This window comes from Chiloscyllium plagiosum, chromosome 2, assembly GCF_004010195.1.
Source record: "Chiloscyllium plagiosum isolate BGI_BamShark_2017 chromosome 2, ASM401019v2, whole genome shotgun sequence".
NCBI lineage: Eukaryota > Metazoa > Chordata > Chondrichthyes > Orectolobiformes > Hemiscylliidae > Chiloscyllium > Chiloscyllium plagiosum.
In genome coordinates, this window is record NC_057711.1 from 30,701,563 (window position 1) to 30,722,420 (window position 20,858).

The following is a 20,858-nucleotide window of genomic DNA, read 5'->3' on the forward strand; positions in this document are numbered from 1 at the left end:
TGAAAAATTGAAGTTTCATTTTGGTTATATTCCAATGAGCTGTTAAACGCATTTCTCAACCTAAACAAAACTGCATGATTACTGTTATTTATGGCAGAAAACTTCTGGCTTCAATGAGATTTGTAGTGAACTACTATAGACTAGATAATGTGTGTAGTTCACTAAGTTTAGAATCAACAATATATGGGTTGGAAGGCTGAGAGATTAGAGAAATTGGAGGTTGTTGTCAGAGTAGCGAAGGTGCAGGTGTCATCTTGTTCTCTCCCATGCCCCCCCCCACCCCAAAAATAGCAAAATACTCAGACTCTGTATAGTTGTACCTCCATCTTTATTCTGAGCCCTGGAGAGAAGAGAGAATGATCGCCCACATGCACAGAGACATGAATTCAGTCTTCTCTGAAAGAGCAGTTTCTTAATGAATTATATAGTCAATTTACAGGGAGAAGCATCCAGATAAGGCAACATACATATTGATTGGGTGACCGTTACAATCAGCGAGCATCAAAAGTAAAGATTAAGCCATCTGCTGTTAAACAATGAATGTTCTTAACCTAATTGGCTTCACTTAATGAATACTTTTCACCTTGTTAAATTGACCTTACTTACTGAATGCTTCCAATATTGTTAAATGGCTCTACATAATGAATGTTTTTCCACTTTGTTAACCCATTGCCCTTGCCTCCAGCACCCTATTGTTAACTGAAAGTTCTTATCTGATCTGAGTCATACTCAACTGAACCTCTTGTTTCACAAAACTCAGAACTTAACTCTTTCCCTACCTGCTTGTACCTGATGCGCATTCTCATTATGACAGCAGGGCAAGGTGCAGGTATGGAGTGGGGGGTTGGTGGAGAGTATGGACCTAACAAGGGAGTCACTGAGGGAACAGTCCCTACAGAATGCAGATAGGAATGGGGAGGAAAACTGTTTTTTGTGGGATGGGGGGGGGGTCCCACTGTAGGTGGTGAAAATGGCAGAGGATGTTGTGCTGGATTTGCAGATTAGGGTGAAATGTGAGGACCTGGGCAATTCTAGCCAAAATTATGGTTGGTTGGGGTGAGGTTCAAGGGCAAAGGTGTGGGAAATGGAGATGCAATTGAGGGCATAGTTGATAACTGGGTTGGGGAAATTGCAGTCTTGGAAGTAGGACATCTGGGAGTGGTTGGTAAGTGCTGCTTACTAAAAACAAAAATTGGCTAATGGATAAGTTTTTGACAAAACTATTTTTAGTGTAACCACAGTCTTGTGTAAATTTAACTCAGTGTCAGTTGAAATCTATTATGAAACTACTTTTGGCCCGGTTATTGATTGAGTCCAGTATTCAGTAATAGCAACAATCTTAAGCTAGTAGTCAATAACACTTGGATGCATTCCCATAGCATTAGAAAAAAAAACTTGCATTTCTCTAATTTTTAGTGTCTAAAGCAATTCAACAGTCACTACATTTTAACAATTGTATATACAAACTCAGTCAATTTTCACTGGTTAAGATACCTTAAATAAGTGAGATTTATGCACCTGTTTTGGTGGTGTGATGGGTATATTGGCATTGGTATGATACAGGGCCCCCTGCCTCCCAACTCTAATATTACACTTTGTCAAGCTTGTATGTTGACCATCTTAGATTTACATTGAAAAACTGACCCTTTGACTTTTTTGTGTTGACAGCTCTCATGGCATTTTTGTTCAGTGATTCTTAATTGAATTTGTAAAAAGGAATAGTGAAATAACTGATTTACCACAGTGATTCCATCATAATTTATATGCTTTTTGAGATTTGCTTTCTTTGGAAGTGATTTAATTGTTTGCGTTTGGACGTTATACACATACTTGTATGACTTTGATTCAAAGTTTTCTGATCTCCTGAGTACGGTGAAGGGAAATGATGAATAACCTTTTTCTGGATTAGGAAAAGAGGTGTCAGTAATTCCAGCTGGAAAGTATTGTATGTGAATGTTAAGTGAAAATCAAATTGAGTTTGGTGGTTGTCATACATGCATGACTATATAGTTTGCTGATAATCTGTTTAGAAGTATTAAAGGGTACGGAGAATACAGCAGGGTAATGGGATATCTGGATTGTTTTTGGAGAAAAACGAAGCAAACTTCATAATGCAACTGGCGTTATTCTACTACTATAACATTTAGTTACCAGTGATTCATGCATGAACCATGCAGATTTTTCTAAGTCAGTGATGTAGCTGGAGTAAACTTCAGGCAACAAAGTTAGTGGCTTGCAAATATGTCAAATTATTTTGCTCTGGTGAAATAAAGCATTTCTTATCACAAGTGCGGTACAGCCTAGTGAGTGGAGAGAAGGGCTGATAGTGGACTAACTTGTCTTGTTGCTCATGTACCCTTAACGATAGGTGAGTTCAGAGCTACAGAGCATCACCCTCCCAGACCTGAATCCCCTTAACCAAGAAAGGCATGGGCATATAAGTAGGAAAAGTCCAAAATCTATTGTGATTTCTTTAATAAAGACTAAGACAAAGTAGAAGTAATAAAAAACTTCAACTTAAAGAATGATTGGATTCACGTCAAACAGCCTTGAGCACACTTTTTTATTGCTTTCGTGCATATTTTGAGATGTAGCAAGATCCTCACTTAATTAATCTTTTTCAGTAATATCAAATGTGAATATTGTAGCTTGCATGTCCCTAGTGATATTGACTTTTAATCCTACAATGGGAAGTTATAACTAGCAAGTATTTAAAAATAAGTAATTTAACTTTGCTCCTCAGTCAGTCCCTCTTTGGGAGTTCCATTTAGTTTTTTTTATTGTCCTCATCTTTGTCTGCTGAATATGAAATTTCTCAGATTCTTTCCTGAATGTTTGAGTCTCGGTTAACTGTAAGATGACAATTTCAAGTCCTATTTAGTCTGATTATGAAATAGTTCTTCAACAAATGTTCACATTTAATAACTTCTAATTCACTCTAGTATTAGAAAACCAATTTTATTTAATGAGAGATTAGAAAATTGACTCATTTTACTCATGATTATAACTTTCTCAGTTTTAGCTCTGGGTGAAGTTCTAGTTTATGCATAAAAATTGGGTGCACACAGACTTTCCTCTTACCCTGCAAATTAATCTCACAAATATGGATTTTCTAGGGTGGTTTTTGGAGGACAAAGGGTAATTATTTCTGAATTGATAAATCGTCTAGCTTCCTCATTCTGTTAAAATGTTGAATTTTTTGACACTTGTGTAGTGCAGGGACTAGTCTCTTGACTAGTCTCAGCCCTGTCAATTTTCTGTAATCTTCTACTGAACAGTGCATCTGGCTTCCCAAAAAGAGGGGTTGGTTTTATAGCTTATTTGTCAGCAAAATTGTGATTTGAAGTACAGCAAGCTTCTTATCCACCTATACCTATGGGAGCAGGTGTGTGCTGGTTGATCAAATATTCTGGATCTGCAGTTTATCATAAAGACACCTTTAATTGACTGCTTTCCTGACTTGATAACATGACAAAACCATTTATAGCCTAAGTATGTACTTTCAGTCGCTTGGTTGTACAGAGCAGAATACAGTTGAAACTTTTTTTTACCTTGCTCTGTCTGAACCTGTGACCTTTGCCAGGTATAAGCTAGCAGATGTGTGTGAACCCCATCTTCAAGTTCTCCAGGCTGCACATTTTGGTTTGGAATTGTATTGCGAGATCCAAAATCCTGGGACTATTGAACAGCAACTTTGCCCATAAAATGGACTGTGCTAGTTTAAGAAGGTGGCCCTACAGCAAATACTGACCCAGCTAGTGATATCTCTTTCACTGTCACCTCCTCCTCCACCTCCAAAAAAGGGAAATTTGTTTTAAAAACTGCTGTGCTTTGCAAACAACGGTTGGTTGAGGACAGTGAATATGCTGTTTGGTATGAACATTTGAAGGGAGCTTGCTGTTTGATATCAAAATCCAACAGCTGGTACATAAACTTAAATCCCTGTGAATAGTGAAAAGAGTAATCTGGTGGGTCCCGTTAGCAAAACTTCTTCACCACTATCTGGTTTCTTTGAACAATCTTTGAAACTTGCACAATGTGAGTGTTACCTCTAAATTTGTATTTTATGGAGTATACCCAATTTAATGCAAACAAAACCTCTTCAGAAATATATTAGTTTATTGTAAAATGAAAAATGTATCCTGTTTTGTGGACTGCTTAAAATATTTTTACACTGTTAATGGAATTATACAACCTGCAATTCACTAATATTTTCAAACACTTTTTTTTTCTTTAAGGAAAAAGAGCAAGAACATAGATTTAAAATGGTATGCAGTAGTTAGGGTGTGGAATGCACTGAGGCAAGTGTGAAGGCAGATTCAATTGAAGCATCCAGTACTATTTGGATATAAATGGTCTGCATAGATATGGGGCAAAGGAAGGAACTGGTACTGTGTGAAAGAACTGGCAGAGGCGCAATGGACTGAATGGCATTCCACATTATTTCATAACAATTTTGTGATTCATTCAATTTCAAACCTTTCATCTAACTATTGAGTCTTTACGAAACTTCCATTTTATGAAACTGCCTATTGCAGAGGGTAGGGACAATGTCATTATTAATGAGCAAATTTGCAGCACCTCCAGGTGAAGATAAATATTGTGAATCCCTAGAACTGTCTGGCTAACTTGTCACTCCATTTAACTTGCACAGATCACTCCTGTAACTATATAACATTTTTAAAAAGAACTTGCTGGACTTGTACATTAATTGGCTTCTAATTCTGCAGAAAGTAGAGCCTCGTAAGTAAATGTTGAAGTCCTTTTTTAAATTACCTGTTGTTACTGCGCTGCCAACCTATCACCCATGTCCAAAGAGGGAACCTGTTTAAAGTAGCATTTTATTCTTGCATTTGTTAAGTTCTCAATTTTTAAAAATGTTTTTAAGCTAAGGAAAGATGCTTTAACTCTTTCTCCTGTCTTTTCTTTCGATCCTTCTTGAATGCACATCATATTTATGACAAAAATAGTGCAAGGTGATCAATGCTGGGAACTAAATATGCAAAGGCATTTGACTTTTCTGAACAGACGGGAAGGAAAGGGTGCTGAGGTAGCATTGTTGGAACAGGATGGAGTAAGTATGATGGAAAGATGATTCTGCATGTTGTGACCCAAAATCAATCTAGTCGAGATAAATGAGGGAAAGAAAGAAGTCACTGGTAGAAATATGCTACAAACCCTATAGCAGGAGCTATACAGTAGGACAATAGATCAGACAATCATGAGGGCATGTTTTTAAAAAGGGATAGGATTAGGATAGTTGTATGTGATTTTTAAGCTTCAAATAGATTGGGATAGTCAGGTTGGCAGAGGAAGTCATGAAGAATTCAGTGTCCAGGTCAGTTTCCTAGATTTAATGTTTATCCAAGCCATGATCAGGCTGTTTGGATCTCATGATTTGTAAGGAGATGGGTTTCATAAATGTCAGGATAAAAGTTCCAGCACCACTGATCCAGGATAAAAGATCCCCCAACCCACCCAGGAAACAGTGACTGTAACATGATAGCATTTAGCATTCAGTTTGAGAGAGAGGAACTTGAGTCGGAAGCAACTTTGCTAAGCTTTAAAAAGGGTAATTATAAAGGAATGAGGACAGAACTGTCTTGAGTTGACTGGGAGAGGAAGTTAACAGTGAACTGGTTGAAGAACAATGGCAGATCTTCAGTTCATTGGCTCACAGCAATGATATATTCCAGTGAGAAAGAAGGATTCTGTGAAGGGAATGAGCAAACCATAATTAACCAAGGAAGTCAAGGATAATGTCACATTGAAAGAAAGTATGATGTAGTAAAGACGAATGGCAAGCCCAAGAATTGAGAATTTTAAAAACCAACAAAAGATGACTTAAAGGGAAAAATGTACTTTAAAGATAAACTTAAAATATCAAGATGTATTGCAGGGTCTCCTTTTAAAAGTATAAAAATGAAGAGAAGCCTTAGAGGAGTGGTTAGGAAAATGGCAGTGTTGATGTACTACTTTGAATAATTCTTCCCTGTAGGAGACACTAATAGCATTTCAAAATCAATAAATAGTGGGCAAACGGAGGAGTGGAAATAAATACAATAATTATCACTAGAGAAAATCTATTTGGGAGATGAAGGGGTCCAGAAACCCATAAATCCCTTGGTCCTGATGGGATGCCTTGGGAATATTAAAGGAAGTAACTAGGGATTTAGTTTGAAGTTGTTGGGAAGATGTTAGTCTGTTGGAATGATGTAAAAGAGCATTTATAAATATATATGATCAAGCAGTGTCAGCATGCCTTCATGAAGAGGAAGTCATGTCTGAAAGAAATTGCTTCTCCTTTATCAACTCAGAACGAGTGAATGTAACATGTCTGGCTTTCCAAAAGGCTTTTAATAGGGAAACACCGCTACTTAAGAGTCCATGCTGACTAGTGGAGTGCCACAGGGATCAGTGCTGGGGCCACAGTTAGTCACAATATATGTTAATGACTTGACTTGGATGAGGAAAGTGCATGTGGATGACATAAACATAGCTGGGAATGCCAGTAGTGAGGATGACAGACTTTGCAGAGGGATTTGGGCAGGTTAGACCAAGTGTGCAACAACTTGGCAGCTGCACGCAAAGTGTGAAAATATGAGGTTGTGGACTTGGGGAGAAAGAATAGAGTTGCTTATTTAAATGGAGAAATATTACAAAACAATTTTTAAGTCCTCATCTGTGTATTGCAAAGTTTGTATTCAAGTTCAGTGGGTAATAGGGAAAGCAAATTGAATATTTCAAAAGGAATGGAATGTAAAAGTGGGGAGGAAATAAATCTATACAAGGCACTAGTGGGCCCAGCTGGAATTTTGAGAACCCATTTGGGCCCTTTTCTCAGGAAAGACATTGTGACATTGAAGGTGATCCAGAATAAGTTCACTACGTGCTGAGTATGGAGGGACTGTCTTGAGAAATTAAGTTGGGTCTGTACTCATTGGAATTTAGAATGAGAGGTGATATTACTGAAATAAGACCATAAGACATAGGAGTGGAAGTAAGGCCATTCGGCCCATCGAGTCCACTCCGCCATTTAATCATGGCTGATGGGCATTTCAACTCCACTTACCAGCATTCTCCCTGTAGCCCTTAATTCCTTGTGACATCAAGAATTTATCAATCTCTGCCTTGAAGCCATTTAGCGTCCCGGCCTCCACTGCACTCTGCGGCAATGAATTCCTCAGGCCCACCACTCTGGCTGAAGAAGTGTCTCCGCATTTCTGTTCTGAATTTACCGCCTCTAATTCTAAGGCTGTGCACACAGGTCCTAGTCTCCTCGCCTAACGGAAACAATTTCTTAGCGTCCACCCTTTCCAAGCCATGTATTATCTTGTAAGTTTCTATTAGATCTCCCCTTAACCTTCTAAACTCCAATGAATACAATCCCAGGATCCTCAGCTGTTCCTCGTATGTTAGACCTGCCATTCCAGGGATCATCCATGTGAATCTCTGCTGGACATGCTCCAGTGCCAGTCTGTCCCTCCTGAGGTGTGGGGCCCAAAACTGGACACAGTACTCCAAATGGGGCCTAACCAGAGCTTTATAAAGTCTCAGTAGCACATCGCTGCTTTTATATTCCAGCCCTCTTGAGATAAATGACAACATTGCGTTTGCTTTCTTAATCACGAATTCAACCTGCATGTTTACCTTTAGAGAATCCTCAACTAGCACTCCCAGATCCCTTTGTACTTTGGAAATATAACATTCTTGGGGGACTTGACAATGTAGATGCTGAAAGGTTGTCCCACTTTGGGTGTAGGACCAGAGATAAAAATGTGTTGCTGGAAAAGCGCAGCAGGTCAGGCAGCATCCAAGGAACAGGAGAATCGATGTTTCAGGCATAAGCCCTTCTTCAGGAATGACTCCACCACAACAGTCCCCTCTGGCAAATAATTCCAGATTCACACAACCCTCAGTCAAGAAGTTCCTGAAGTGGAGTCATTAAAAATCTGAGCCTTGAATATATTCAATTAGTAAGGGAATTGAGGGTTATCGGAAAAAGGCAGGAATTGTGGGGTTGTGGGTTATCAGATCAGTCGTTTATTGGAGCAGATTTGAAGACCTGAATGGCCTACTTCTGCACCTGTTTGTTAGTCTTAATCTTCCCTTCTCCACTTCTCGACCTGCACTTAATTTGTTGCAGGTCACCATAATTCTCCCATTTTTACTACTTTATCTTTTCTTAACACTCCTACAAGGACATACTGGTACTTTTTTTCATTGCTCCTAATCTCCGCGTGGTATTTTCAGCTCATACTTGCAGCAAGTTATGGCATAAAATTACTTAAAAGCTGGAATGTGCAGCAGAATCCATGGTGTGATATGCTGTAGCCCAGCAAGATTTAATCCATTAATTTGCAGTCTTTAACATTTCATTGATTTTCATATGTATGTAGAAGGTAATTCTCAAGATGGTTTTGTCCTAATTATATCCCATAGTGTCATTGTTGGAATATTGTTAATGTACCTTTTTACTGCAGGAAGGGAATGAAGGAAATCCAGCACTCGGTATTTGAGGATTAGATTTTTTCCTTGTAAAATATTGACTATGGGAGACAAGTGCACAACAAACTTGTAAGCCTTCTAAGTCTTAAAGCCTTACAATGATGAAAGGATCAAATTTGAGAATTACGTCTATAATTCTTTGATTAATACTTGACTACTGACTTTAACTTGCACTAGTAGTAGCTTTTTTGATTTGTCTACATTTGCTAGTTGATTTGGGGGGGAGAAAATCTGAATTAAGATGGTGTTGCCTGGACTGAGGAAGCAGCAGACTCCATAAGCTAAGTGGCACTTCCTTATTTTGAACTATTTATCCTAATGCAGTATGCAACTTGACTACATCAAAAACATGAAGGCTGTAAATTTAATAAGGGATGAGGTTTGAGTAGTTTTGTTCCCTGGGTGTTGCTGTCTATCATTAGATATGAGAGGAAAAACCTTACCTCTTTGGACACTCAGTCCCACCCTGTCACCCTGCTTCAATTAATTCCCAATAGTGCCAGACATGTTGCAACTTTCACTATAGGTCTTTGATGTGATTTTAATTTTATTGCCTATTAGTTATTCATTTACTACAGTCACCAAGTGTATGTAAACTTTCAAATGTATACTTGACAACACCCAGTGCCATATTTAATTTTACTGGCCAATTCTTTGCAATATTACAAAAAACAGTAGAGCTTAGGTTCACCCAAACTCTAACTCCTTACTTATCTTGGTGGCAGTCTAGAATATAAAACTCGTGCAGACAGCTTAGTTTAAATTATTATCTTTATTTACCAGTGGCATCAATGTTGCACTATGACATAGATACCTACAAGCCAGGCTTGAACTAAGGCTGTAAACAAATTGGCAGATTAGAGGGTACCCGCTCTTACCCCTAAGAGCTCTCTCTGGTTATTCCCCTTTGTTGCTGCAAACAAGCTGTCCTCATACAGAAATTGGTATTAAAATTACAAAACTGTCCCATGTCCTTAATCAGCTAAGCAGTAATAAAACGGCAAAAGTTTGCAGAGGAAGAAAAACTCATTGGCAGGTCTGAGTACGCTTGACTAATTAAACTACATTCCCGTAAAAGTAGGAAACCCTGATCAAGCCAGACCAAATGGTCAATTGCTTTGGCTAGTACATCATAACAAGCGACCAGTCTAAACTATGTGGCAAAGGTCATGAGGTAACCTCGCTCAGCTGACATGTCCAGTATCATTGTCCTACAAAATGGCTATTTCTTTTAAAATTATCTTAGATTCCCAGAATGCAAATTAAATTGATAACATTCCCGGATCTCAAGCTCTAGGGAACAACACACAAGTTCAATTCATGACAAGCCAGAGTTAATCTTTCCACCAGCTTCTGTCCTACTGTCTGTCTCCATCTCTCTTTCCCCTATGCCCACCCCCCCCGCCATGTCCCTTGAACCCTTCAGTCAGTGAACGTAATTTACAGAATGTTTTTTCTCTCTCACATGAACATCTTCCAACTTTCTTACCATGTCATGTTTTCCTAGTTTGTATGGGTAATGAGACATTCACCTTTCAAAACAGTCCAGATTACGGAGCTGAGCTTCATCAAATCAAATCTGCTCAGTGTGGTAAACACGAAAATGTATCAGGATTGTTCTATTCCACGTGCATGTTCCACTCAGCTTATTAAATTACAATTTCTTTTCCGATTGAGTATGAGTTTTAAGAGTCTTTGAGATAAACCAGAAATTTTGTTATCTGACATCCAACTGTGAAATATGCATGCCTCCAGCCCCCAAGGTGAGAAGGAAGTACTGCCACATGTTCTACAAGAACAAGTGTTATCACCTTATTTACAGCGATCCATTGACACTAAGAGCAGATGTCCTTAATTCTTCTGAACAAACTCCCCCACTCCCATGGTCAAGTGCTTTCCTACATCTCCTTAGCAGATGTGTAAGGTTGCCAGCTTTCTCAACTGCTGCTTTGGTTAATTTGACTGAACAATCTTGTTTTGGTTTTAGAATGAACTTATCAAAATATTTTCAGGTTTGATTAAATGATTTTTTGATCTAAGATTTGTAGCCTTAATTTAGCAAATGAAATAACCATTGCTGTTCAGTGCATTGCACTGGAAGATTTAGCGAAATTATGACTTTTATTCTGTACCCAAAATAGAAAAGGCAGTCTAGTTAAATGTTTATTTGCATTTGTATGAAATGTTGTCAAGTTATTTGTCTTTTGACAAATGAGGGTGTTATCATGAGTGACATTGAAATGTCAGCTGTGAAATTGCTGGAATCCAGAGTCCTCTTAGTAATAAAGCTTCTTGGAGTTCAGGATATTAGAAACTACTTAACTTGCACTCCATCCTGCAATGGAGAGTGTCTGTTGGATCTCTGGGTCCAAGTCTGGTCTCAAACAGTGAAGGATGAGTGTAATCTTTTTCCCTTTTTTAAATTCCATTGGGCAGGTGCAGTCATTGCATCAGCTCGTACATATTGAGTATTCTGATCTTTAATCCATGATCCTGCATTTTAAAACTTCGTTTGCACTTTTGTTCCATCTGTGTTTCCCCTCTGTTACTCTATCCACTAAATCATCTGTATCTTTTGTTTGCTTGGTAGTTAGGGGAAACAGTCTGGCTTTTAAATTTAATATTTGTAGAGCTTCAAAATCTTTGTTGCTCTTTCAAATGGAAATGTGTTTAATACAGTCCTTGAGTTAGAGATATTAACTGCCAAGTGAGTTCAGCTGTATTGTGACTAAATCTTTAGTACTCCTATTTGCAGAAGTGGAATTGTAATATGCAGAAAAGAGAAACTTCATGCAACTTCATTAAGCTACCACTGGTGCCACAGACAAAGCACAGTTACACCCCTACTTCCTTGGGGCTAAGGAAATTTGGCATGTCCGTAAAGAGTTTTCACAATTTTTATAGATGCACCATAGAAAGCATTGTATCCAGGTGCATTGTAGCTTGGTGTGGCAACTATTCTGTCCAGGACCATAAGAGATGAAGTTTTGAACAAGTCCAGTCCATCTCACAAACCAGCCTTCTGTCCGTTGACTGACTCTATCTGTACTTCTCAATGCCTTTGGAAGGCAGTCAACATAATCAAAGACCCCTCCCACTCAGGTTAGAATCTCTGAGCCTCTTGTGTTGGGCAGAAGTTTAAACACGTCAACAGATTCAAGAACACCTTTTTCCACACTTGAAGTTCTGAATGAACCTAAAATTTTAAATTCTGTCAATCTCTTGTGCACTTTGTCTGCAGCTGTGACATTGTGATCTTCACTCTGTTACCTTAATGCACTTTGTATGATATGGTCTGTCTGTACTGCATACAAAACAACTTTTAACTGTGCCTAGGTACCTGTGACAACAAACCAAAACACAACATGCCATGTAGGTTGAACTTAAAAGTACATTTTGGTTTTTCTGCGAAGTGTTTTAAGTGAATTAGATGCATAAAATGAATTGGGCTTGCTTCTGAGTGCTTTTAGGCACTTTGATCATCAGTAAATTGAGTGAAATAATGTGTATGCTGTTTTTAGTTTAACTGTTCAGTGTCATTTGTTAGCTCCTGTATTTCATAGTGTATGTTTTTGAGAGCTAATTTTGACCAGTGATTTTTGTGCCCAGAATAAGTTAAGCCTTGACATTTTTCAAATTTTTGCTCAATTTTCATGTCAACTCTAATGTTTATAGAGAAACCCATGAATAAACAAAGGTTGTAGAATATTTTTGGAATAGGCTGTGATCAAATAGCTTCAGGCTTTACATTTCTTTTAATATCCTTAAAATCTGACAAAAGCAGTAAAAGTTTAGTTGAAAATGGATTTTGAAGTCTGTGTACAACCACTCCATTCAAACTCCGTTGACGAATAAGACTTTACACACAGATCATTCAGCATTAATGGTAGGTTACAACAATGTACCAAGTCTGTTTTTATTTTGATTGAAATGTAATGTGCATCTCCTGTAGTCATGTGACTTCTATTATGAGGCACATAGTTTAACTTTATCTCATTTGACCCCATTGATTATATTCTATTCAAAACAATGTTATATGTAATACATTGAATGCAGAGCTGTGAGAAAGCACAACTAGAGACAGGTATGTGCAGAGCTGTGAACTACTAACACCCTGTGTGGAGTTTGCACATTCTCCACGTGTCTGTTTGGGTTTCCTCCGGGTGCTCCGGTTTCCTCCCACAGTCCAAAAATGTGCAGGTTAGGTTTAGATGAATTGGCCATGCTAAATTGCCCGTAGTGTTCGGTGAAGGGGTAAATGTAGGGGACTTGGTCTGGGTGGGTTGTGCTTTGGCGGGTCGGTGTGGACTTGTTGGGCCGAAGGGCCTGTTTCTACACTGTAAGAAACAAAATAAAAATAAACCAGCCAGATTGGGAAAATGGCTACAGTTTCCCCATAGCAGCTCCTGCTTGAAAGACAGGATATGAAGTAAAGTGAAATTTCTTCCAAGCACGAGGATCACATTATGGAGTAGCAACAGATTTGTTGAGCAAACCAGAACAGTAACAAGTCTGTACACGATCACAGTTGAGAAAGTAGCGCAGAAGTGTTAATGTCACTGAACAGTTTAACTAGATGGGTTTGAATTCCACCATGGCAGATGATAACTTGAAATCAATAGAAATCTGGAATTAAAAACCTAGTCTGATTACCACAATCAACTATGAAAATCCATTGGTTCACTAATGCCCTTTAGGGAAGGGAATCTGTTGTCCTTACCTGGTCAGGCTGGCGTGTAACTTCAGAAACAGCAATGTGGGCAGTTAGGGTGGGCAATAAATGCTGGCCTAGTCAGTGGCACCCATATCCTCAGTGAATTAAATAAACAATTTCTCCCTGGAGCTTCTGAGGAGCCAGAAAAGGCAGAAAGTTTGAAAGGTATGGTTTGAGTCCCCAAGTGAACTTTGAATACCAATGATACTGATGGAATGTTTTCACCAATATGACAAAACTCCATTAATTTGTACCTAACACCATTTAACTCAATCGTAGAAATCCATAAATTTGCACAATTGAAGGATAATAGAGACTTTTATAGCACAGAAGGAGGCTGTTTGGTACATCATATCTATGCCACTTAGCAAACGTCTGACTACATCAATCCCATTTTCTGACTTCTGAAACATATCTTTGAAGACTTTGGCAACAAGTAACTGCTTAAATGTTAAGAGTTTCTGACTCTACCTCCTAGCTCAGCATATCTCTCACTACTATTAAGTCAAGAATCAACTCTGGTTCAATAATGAGGACAATAATTGCCAAGTTGATCTATCTCTGCTCCCTCCAGATGGTCTCAGCTTCACAGATGCCAATCATCAAATTCGATTCAGTCCCTGTGATGTCAAGAAATGGTAGGAGGCTTGGATATTGCCAAGGCTATGGGGCCCTAACAACAATCCACTAATAGTACTGAACTTTCCAAAACCCTATCCAAGCTGTCTCAGTACACTGTCTGCTTTGATGAAGAGACACTGGACTTAAAACATTAACTCTGCTTGCTCTCCACAGATGTTGCCAGACCTGTTGAGTTTTTCCAGAAATGTTTGCTTTTGTTTCAGCTACAACTCTCTCATTCATATGGAAAGTTAACCACTTATAGCTGTCTGATAGACACAAAGTGGGACAATTCCAATGCAGCCAACTGCTCTCCCAACAGTCTACTCCAGTCATCTGTAAAGTGATAGAAAGTGTCATGACACCTTCTATCAAGCATTGACTGCTTAGCAGTAATCTGCTCACTGACACCCAGTTTGGATGACTCCAGAGCCATTCAGCTCGTGATCTTATTTCATGCTTGATTCAAATATAGATGAAAGATGTGACATGAGTGCAAGCCATTACTCAACAGTGTAGCACCAAGGAACCTGAGCAAAACTGGTATCAGTTGGTAATCAAGGGCAAACCCTGATTGGAGTCCCACCAGGCATATAAGGTAGTTGGAAGTCACCTCCAGGGCACTACTGCAAGAGTTCCTAAGGGAAGTAGTCTCAGCCCAACTGCCTTCACTGCTTAATCAATGATCTTCACTCCATCATAAGTGGGAATATTAGTTGATAGCACAATGTTCAGCACTGTTCATTACTCTTCAAACACTGACGTAGTCCATGCTCAGGCACAAGACCAGAACAATATCTAGGCTTGAGCTGAAAATGGCAAGTAACATTTGTGCCACGCAAATGAGACAGTGACCACCTACAATAAAAGACAATCTAAACAGTGCCCCTTGATATTTAGCAGTGTTATTAGAATTTCTCACTAACATCCATCAACTCAGTTGGACTTGTCACAAAGCACAGTGGCAATGCATGCAGGTCAGAGGCTAAGAATACTGCTGCAAGTAACTCATCACCTGATTTTCCAAAGCATGTCCACCATTTGAGGGGCTCAGTCGGAAGTGTGATGGAATACTCACTGGCCTGGATAAGTGCAGCTCCAACGACATTCAAGAAACTTGACACCAAGGACAAAGCATCTCATGCATAAACGTTACCACTCCACTCAGCAGTAATGTAAACTACCTGCAAACACATTGCAAAGATTAGATTACTTAGTGTGGAAACAGGCCCTTCGGCCCAACAAGTCCACACTGACCCTCCGAAGAGCAACCCACCAGACCCATTCCCCTACATTTACCCCTTCAGCTAACACTATGGGCAATTTAGCATGGCCAATTCACCTAACCTGCACATCTTTGGACTGTGGGAGGAAACCGGAGCACCCGGAGGAAACCCACGCAGACACTAGGAGAATGTGCAAACTCCACACACAGTTGCCCGAGGCGGGAATTGAATCCAGGTCTCTGGCGCTGAGGCAGCAGTGCTAACCACTGTGCCACCGTGTTGCCCCACGATGGTGCCTTCAAACCCATGACCACTTAGATCTAGAAGGGCAAGGATAAATAAGAGTACTACCACCACCTCAAAGTTGCCATCTCAACCACACTCACCATCCTGATTTGGGAATATATCAATGTTCCTCTGGGGTCTCAAACTCCTGAAATTCCCTCTCTAGCGTCATTGAGTTGATATGCAGGTTATGGACTGCAACAGTTCAAAAAGGCAGCTCACCATCACCTCAAGGATAATTAGGGATAGGCAATGAATGCCCATCTTGTAATGCCCACATCCCCTTAGTAAATTTAAAAGGCTGAGAGGGTATACATTGAACCAAAAGATCTAATTATAACCCTAAAGAGGTCTCACCACTCTAGATGTGAATGTTGGTTTTCTGACTAGTGAAGCTGGATGAAAGCAGCTTTCTAACCACGTTTGGGCACCCTATGGAAGATGCATATCGTCAACCATGTGATTTGGCATTTCCACGCTCGCGAAGTATATCAATGTATCCTTGGTTGGAAACTAAGTGGATGATCTTACTTGTGAATATGGGCATACGATGGAAAAATCTAGTGCTGAGCAGGATCAAAACAGTGGAGCTGCTGGCTAGGTGAGCCTGAAACTGAAGACTGAACAACTACCATTGAAGTTAAGTTTACAGGCCAAATTCTTGTCCAATTTGTTGACTCAATATGAATCATAATGCCAGATTCTGGACAAGAGTATGCAGTGATATATTGGGAAACGATGAGAAGCAGATTTTAAAATAAAGCCACTATTGACTGCAATGCCACTGCAGATGTGGCCAACATACTTGTAGTAAGGACAGCTGATTGCTTTTGCATGCAGGGTGCTAATAGAAACACACGCAGCATCTGGATTGCAACTATGCCTGGCCGTGGACTTGCGAATATTTTCCAGAATAATTATGTGGAACAGATAGTGACTGCATCCATGTCCAAGCCACTGCAAATTAGTTTCTCAAGCTACTACTACCTGCTCCAACGCATTTGCAAAGAATGTTACCCCAGTTAGAGATGTCATCTGGATGTGCCATCTACACAAAGGAAGTAAATATAATTGTGTAGGCATTCTTCGTTGGGGATGCTGCTGTCAATAGAAAGTGAAAGATATGGCAAGTGTGTAAAATTTTTATTTCAAAAATTGACTTTTTATATGTAAAGTGTTTAGGAACAAAGTCACTAAAGCAGTTCAGTTTTGCATAGTGCTTGCATATGGAAAACAAACAAAAGCCTAAGGCACTTCTTTTGTGCAGGAGACTATTTACATATGAGGCATCAGAACGTGTCTTTTAACTGAAGAAGCCCTCATTTTACTTCAAAGGAAAGATTTTAGATGATGGTCTGTCCCCACTGCACCCTGGTGGCAGCTGCCCCAAGCTTTAGTGTGTGCCTCAGTGCATAGTCCTGGATCTTGATGTGTGCAACACTTGGTCAAGGTCAACTCCTTGCTTGGGAAGACCATGTTTCAGGCAAACTAAAGAGTGTCTTTCGGAGTTGATGGTCCTTCAGATGCAGTCTGTTTTGTCATGGTGTACATCCAGGGGAATAGACATTGGAGCACAGAGTCCTGCATCACAGAGCTGCTTCAGGTGAACCTTGTCAAAAACCTCTGCATCTTTCTTTAGACTTAAAATTGCCAAATGTCTAAAAACCCATACCAGCTGTATGACACTTCTGACATTATTCCAGAAGATGTGTGACAGTCTCTACCTCACCACCTGCAGCTGTCTAGAGGGCAGCATACAGTAGCAGAGTCCAGATTTACAAGAAGGATCTGATGGGCAGTGCCCTTCTCACCACCAGCCCAAGTAATGTCTTGGTGCTTGTTGGAATGTTGAAAAGTTCTCCTGATGGGTCATTCTGCTAAGTGGCTTTTGACAGTTTGTTCAGTTTAAAAACTCAACAGGATTCACCTTCTCCTTTTTCCAGCAGGGATGCTACATGCTGATCACTTCCTGATGGACTTGTGGTCAAAAGTCTTTTTCTTAACAAAATTCTCCATGAAGGGCAGGTGAAAAGTGTAAATCTGAGCTTTTGACGTGCAGTATCAACTCCTACTGCTCTGGAAGTCCTTACCCCAGAGGCAGTCAGCAAACCACTTCTCTGTTGTATTCAAATCAGTCAAGCTACCCAACAAGATGCAAATGTCCAAGTATTGAGAGTAGTGGTGATAAAAGGGATAACCTGACAACATTAGGCATGGAAATGAATTAGCAGCTCAAGTTGGCATGTTGTGGAAAGGAAATTCAGATCGTCATGAAGGAGTTAAGAAAAGAGATGCAGAAGTGCATCCATATGAGCCACTAAGGAATTGAATCAAGTTTGAGGAAGGCAAGAGAGTTGATTTGCCAGGAAAGCACGAGTAGTGAAATTGAAGACCACAACAGCAGTTGTGATATGCTTGTAATATACCAAACTAATCAAGTTAGAGAGGCACTGATGAAACATGTCCCAGCTAGACCATCAATGGAGCTGGAAATAGATATTTTTACACTTGCAGGAACTGATTTTCTTGTCACATTAGAATAATGTTTGATGACTGGGAGATGGACCAGATGACTGCAATAACTAGAGTTGAAATTGCCAAATGCCTAAAAGCCCACACCAGCTGTATGATACTTCTGACATTATGCATGACAGTCACCGTCCAGTTAAGAATTCAATTGCTTCACAAAGTTCTACATCACTGTCTTCATTATCTGCGATCAAGTGTAAAAAAAAAAGAATCAAAGGTGGCAGTCAAAATTGCCACAGGAGCCATGATTGTATAGAGCAAATTCTGCACAGATATATTCAAGGCAATACTTGTAGAGAAACCCATCCACTGTCATGAGAAGTCAAGTACAGGACTAATTTCCAAACAACTGTTCCTTTGGCAAAAAGCTGCTGAAACCAGAAGAAATGAGAGAAAATTTAAGGTGAAACTGCACAAAGTCAAAATCTAGTAAACCATTACCAGATTTGAGTACTGGAGAGCCAGTCTAGTACAAAACTTGCATTGCTCTGAAGAAAGGTCAGCCCAAGTGGCAACTTGGAACCTGTGTAGTAGATGACTTGTCATGTGTTAATGATACACACTGGAAGTAAATGCCAGACACTCATGCAGTTGTAGGTGCTTATGTCCAACTAGAGAAGCTGTTCATGTACTCTAGGCAGTTGGTTGGGGAAAGGTGAATATACCACCTCCATAGATCACCTGTCAACCATCAGAAGTTCACTTCTACGGAAATGGAACAACAGTAACAGCAGGTAACATGGCAACCAAAAATGATGTAGGAGAAAGTTAGAACTACTGAATGTAGAGGTTCTACTCTGGTGATCTGGAATTTTTCCAATGTCCAATTAGAAACTGGAAGAGGTTATTTGAAGCTAATAGTTGTTAATCCATCTGAATATTCATGGACTAGGCCATCAAACTCTCAAATTGGGATTCAAAACCAGTTTAATCAAACCTGTATATATGTTAGGAAAGGGAACTCTGGTATTTGGTATTTAGAATATTGAATTTTGTTAATTTTCAAATTTTTATGTAAATCACCTAGCTTATATTGTACTTTTATATGATTAACTTCTGTTTTATTGTTAAATCCAATTTTGAAGCATTGTGTGCTTGTTTCAGTAAAAGACTAATTAAATCAAAATTATAATTCATCGTGCCAGATTTCAGTCTGGGATCTGATTTATCCAGTAATACTGTAATGATAATATTGCCCAAGCCAGAAGGTTGTCCAGGTCTTTGTGCATTTGGACATAGATTGCTTTAGTCTTTGAGGACTCCTGAATGGTACTAAACATTGGCAATCATCAGTGAACATGTCCACTTACAATCTTACAGTGGAGGGAAGGTCACTGAAGCAACTGAAGATGATTGGGCTGAGGACACTGTCTGCAGGTGTTCCTCAGGGTAGATTCTGGGATTGAGGTGATTGTCATCCATTAGCCACAACCATTTCCCTTTGGATTTGATTTCATCAACCAAAGATGGGTCGTCACTGATGTATTTTAGCTGCAAATGATTTTGACTTTTGTGCATGTGCAGAATTAATTGCACATACACAAGCCATTTCAGAATAGGGGCGTTAGTAGAGTCCATTCCTTCAGCCAGCTGTTTGATTGTCTACCACTATTCACAAATGGATGTGGCAAGACTGGAGGACTTAGATTTGATATATTCACTGTGGAAATGTTGAGTTCTGTATTGCATGCTACTCATTCTGCGTAGCACGCAAGTGGTCTTGTGACGTAGCTTCTCGGGTTGATGCTTTTTTAAGGTGTCCCTTTACTGCTCCCGGCATGCCTTTCTGCGCACCTCTGAACCAGGATTGATCACTTGATAGTAGGTAGGTTCTATTCCAGGGAATTAGGTTACATATTGGTGTTGAATAGAATTCTGCTACTGTTGCACACCCCCTCAAACTCCTAGTCTTGAGTTGCTATGTATGTTCAAAACTTAGCCCATTGAGCATGGTAATAGTTCACACAAGGGAATTCTTGCTAAGAAGTCAAACTTTATCTCTACAAGCTCTGTGCAGTGATTGCACCTACCAATATTATCATGAACAGTTATATCTGCGACGTCTAGATTGATGAAAGTGAAGTCAAAGATGTTTCCTGCCATAAGCTTTGATCAACAGGTGTGCCCTCTTTAGGATTGGCCGGTTTGGTCAGTGGTAGTATCAAGCTGCTCTTGAGCATTGAAATCCTCTACCCAGAATACATTGTATCCTTTCCATCTTCAATGCATCTTCCAAATAATCAGTGTAGAAAATAGGTTTGTCAACTCATGGTTAGTCTGGGAGGGGAAGTAGTATGATGTGATCAGCAGGATTCCTTGTCCTGCTGTCATGTGACTTAATGGTGACCACACTCAACATTGAGAACTTCCACTACGCTGTCAACTTTGGTTTGCTGGTAGAGCAGGACATTCACACAGGTGAAGTGTCTGGGATGTTGTCTGAAAGATATCGTTTTGCGAGAATCATGTCAAGCTATTGCTTGATTAGCCAATTGGACAGCTCTCCCAATTTTGACACTAGCCATCTCACCCTCAATTTTAGTAAGGACCACTTTGAAGCTACCGGATTGTGTGCAAATGTTGTTTCGTGTACCTTAGTTGATGCTGGATGGTCCCTTTTTGGTTTCATTTCTTTATCAGCCTTTGTTGGCTTTTTCAGAGGCCATTTAAGAGTTGACTAGATTGAAAGTCTGGAGTTACATGTAGGCTGGACTAGGTATGGATGGCAGATTTCCCTTCCTTTTAAGAATATCCATGATCTGGGTGTGATTTACTGACTAGCTTTCAATTCCCACTTTAATAGTTGAATTCAAATTTCACTATCTGCTGTGGTGAGTTGCAAACTTACACCACGGAGCATTATCCTGGGTGTCTGAATTACTAATACAATGACAATTCCACTACTTACCTATCATTACCATTTACCTTAAACTTTATTTATTAAACAAGATTGTTACACGCTTACTGACTACTTT

The 20,858-nt window shown here is 39.6% G+C and overlaps 1 protein-coding gene across 2 annotated transcripts in view; it reads left to right on the forward strand.

Moving 5' to 3' along the window:
* LOC122558360 (homer protein homolog 1-like) overlaps positions 1-20,858 on the forward strand; it is a 100,473-nt gene that overhangs the window by 16,791 nt on the left and 62,824 nt on the right. The window lies entirely within an intron of this gene.